This window comes from Orycteropus afer, unplaced genomic scaffold (assembly GCF_000298275.1).
Source record: "Orycteropus afer afer isolate SDZICR_OR568_19922 unplaced genomic scaffold, OryAfe1.0 scaffold00034, whole genome shotgun sequence".
Classification (NCBI taxonomy): Eukaryota; Metazoa; Chordata; class Mammalia; order Tubulidentata; family Orycteropodidae; genus Orycteropus; species Orycteropus afer.
The window spans coordinates 3,652,961-3,656,502 of record NW_006921621.1 but is presented as its reverse complement, the minus strand read 5'-3'; positions in this window follow the sequence as shown (position 1 = coordinate 3,656,502).

Genomic DNA, 3,542 nt, shown 5'->3' with positions numbered 1-3,542 from the left:
AAATCTATACATTGGGGAATTTAATAGTATGCATCTTATAGGATTGTTGTGGATAAATTAATATGCATCAAAACAATTAGCACAGTTTCTGTCACATCATCATCACCCACTCATGGTTAGCTGTTGTGACTGTTAGGACTTTTCCTATATTTATCTTAGAGATTATTCCCATAAAGAAGCCCCTCATTTTTCATACCTGTATAGTTTTCCAGGGTATGGCTGTTCTTTAGTGTATTTAACCATACCAGATTTAAGATTTTAATCCTCAATATTTTGCTACTGGAAAGAATGCTATAATGAACAGCTTTTCATGTTGAGCATTTTAGACATGCTGATTGTACTAGTAGGCTAAATTCCTCAAAGTGGAATTGCTAGACCACATGATATGTGCATGTATAATTTCTTTGGATATAGCTAAACCATCCTCTGTAGAAATTGTACTAAGTTATTTTCTCACCACTAACGTATGAAAATGTTGTTTCTCATATACTCACCACCCCTTCATAAGGGAAAAATGGTGTCTGTGTTGTTTAAATTATCATCTTCCTTATTAAGGATGAGTTTCTACATAGTTTCATATGTTTAAGAGCATTTCTTTCTTTTTTTTTATTAAATGAACTCCCTATTAATGTATTTTGCTCATTATTTCATTTGGTTGTTGGTATGTTTTTTATTTCTAGAATTTTCTCATGTTTTGGGGAAATACATGCTACAAATATTGTTCCAAGTTAGTCATTATTTATTTTTTTTCTTTTGGCTTTACTTGAAATAATTATTGCCATTAACAAAATATTTTTATATTTATATCACTGGGTTATTTTACCTTTTTTTTTTTTTTTTTAATGAGTTTGATGTTTTTTCTTCCCTGTTTAAGTTGCTTGAGGGTAGGATTGTTGTGAATTAACTCATATAAGTTGCATTATATGGATTAATCTATATAGTCCTCACATCGTCCATTAGAGCTACTATTCCTGTTTTACAGAGGAGTAAACTGACGCTCAGAGAATGTGGGACTCTGCTGATAAGAGCTTAACTTGGTAAAATTCTATAGAGGACAGTTTGGCTGTATAAACACTTTAACAGTGAACATATCATGTGACCCAGCAATTCCATTTTGAGGAATGTATTGTACATGCTTAATATTACCCAGCTAGCAAGTTGATGGGACTAAATCCTATTAGCTATGTGCAATGGTGGGAAGGAGACATAGACAATGAAAAGTAATGAACTTTTCTACAGAACAGATTCAAATGTCCCAAGTGGTGAAAAGGTCTTACCCTACTCATTCAGTTTCATCTACCCAATTTCACCTCAAAAGATAGCATACATCTTGGCAGAACCTTTGCAGAGAGTATATTTTCTCAAAATCATATGATGAGAAGTCTAAATAAGAGTTTTTGAACTACATTTCTCTTAATCATACATTGTCATAAAAAAGAGAGAATGTCTTCCCTTTCCCTTCCTCTACTAAGAGAACCTTCTGGACTTACCTGTGGAATTGAGAAGTCATTCATCAAGTAAAAATGTAATGATGCTCTAAAACTGGACAGAAGTGGACTTAGACATGGACAACACCAATAAATATGAGGTATTGCCTCTTCAAGGCCTAATGTACCACTTCATTTGGAATTGCAGAAGAAAACTTGGGTATTACATTTGGTTGGTAATGATATCCATCTAAACAGAAAGTAAAAGTGGTCTTCAAATTGGCAGTGTATGGGCAGTGTCCTCTTAAGCTAGATTTCTGGTTAACAAACCAATCAATTGGGCCAAGAAAACTAAAGAAAAACTATCTTCACACATTTTTCACACAGTAACGTATCTTGGAAGGACATCTTTGTGGCACCCTCTGGACTCTTGTTCTAAGGAGCATCGTTAATCATTTCATTCAGTGTAAACTATGTTTATCATTTTTTTTCAACCCAAAAGCATTTTCATTATTTTTAAGTGAGTAATTCTGACCACAAGCATTAAAATAATGCTATTCATTGGTCTTTTGACTCTGGACTCGATTTTCCTGGATGTAAGCATTCATTCTCTTACACAGAACTCCACTGATAGAAACATAAAAAATTAACCATATTTTATTCAGCATATATTTACTGTGCCACTTGCATTAACTGAAGCAGAATAGACGGATGGAAAGTGAGACCTATCACCTCATCAAGGAGCTTCCAGTCCTTGTAAGTAATAGCAATGATACTGCTCCTGTCACATCTCTAGCCATGCTTCTGGGTAAAGGAAGGACAATCTGGGTAGTTTAATTCCTATTATTCAAGAGAGCTTGATTCTAAGCCACAATGTACACTTGAGACAAAAGCAACCAGCATCTCTCTCTTTTCCCTGGGTCAAAACACTTGTGGGTGAGAGCAAATCTATACTTCTGAATGTTAAGCACTTGGAGAGCTTTGACAGCGCATCATGTAGAGTTATTGAAGCTTATTCCCATCATAAGATGTCAGGGAGAGCTAGAAGAGGGACAGAAGAGTGTAAGGTGGAAATTGGAATCATGTTTTTTTTTTTTTTTTTTTTTAAATCGTGACTGTCTTAAAATGTGGAGTCAGATTGAAGATTACTTTTTCACATAGAAATGCTTTTCACTTTCTATACATGTTTTTAATAATTTTGTGATTTTTTTTAAATTACTCATTCAACAAATATTGAGCATCTATAGGGTCTTTACCCCTCTGCTCTGGAAGGCTACAGACTATGGCCTGACTTCCTTTAGATTTTTTGTCAAATGTACCTCCTCTGTGAGGTCTTCCCTAGCTACATCCTCCACCCCACATACGTACCTCCTTTTCCCCTTCCTCAATTTATTTTTCTTTTCAGCATTTATCATTATTTGTTACATTATAATTTTCCAAACAAACAAACAAAAAAAAACCAAAGTCACTGCTATTGAGTCTACTCATAGCAACCTCTCCTTGGGTTTCCAATGCAGTATCTCTACAGAAGTAGATTGTCCAATCTTCCTTCCAAGGAGTGGCTGGTGGGTTTAAACCACCAGTCTTCTTGTTATCAGTCAAATGCGTTATGTATTACGTCTCCAGAGCTCTTGCTATGTATTTTACTTATTTATATTTTCTATTGTTCTTGTTGCTAAGAATGCAATAGTGAACATAAAAACAAAAGTCCTCACGGAGCTCACATTCTAGCAGAGCATATAGATAATAAAAAAAACGGATGTAAAATGTATAGAATGGTAGTAATAAATACTACATGAACAGTAACATTGCCAGAGGGAACATAGAATGGATAAACAAACTGTGGTACATACACACAGTGGAATACTATGCAACTCTAAAGAATAATGCAGAATCTGCAAAACACCACATAACATGGATGAACTTGGAGGATCTTATGCTGAGTGAAATAAGTCAATCACAGAAGGACAAATATTGCATTAGTCCACTAGTGTAAAAAGTCAAGGAAAGGTTTATGCATGGAAGGAAACTTTCTTTGTTGGTTCCAAGGGATGGGAGGGGAGGGATAATTCCTAAATAGGTTGGAAAATAAATAAATAAATAGATAGATAGATA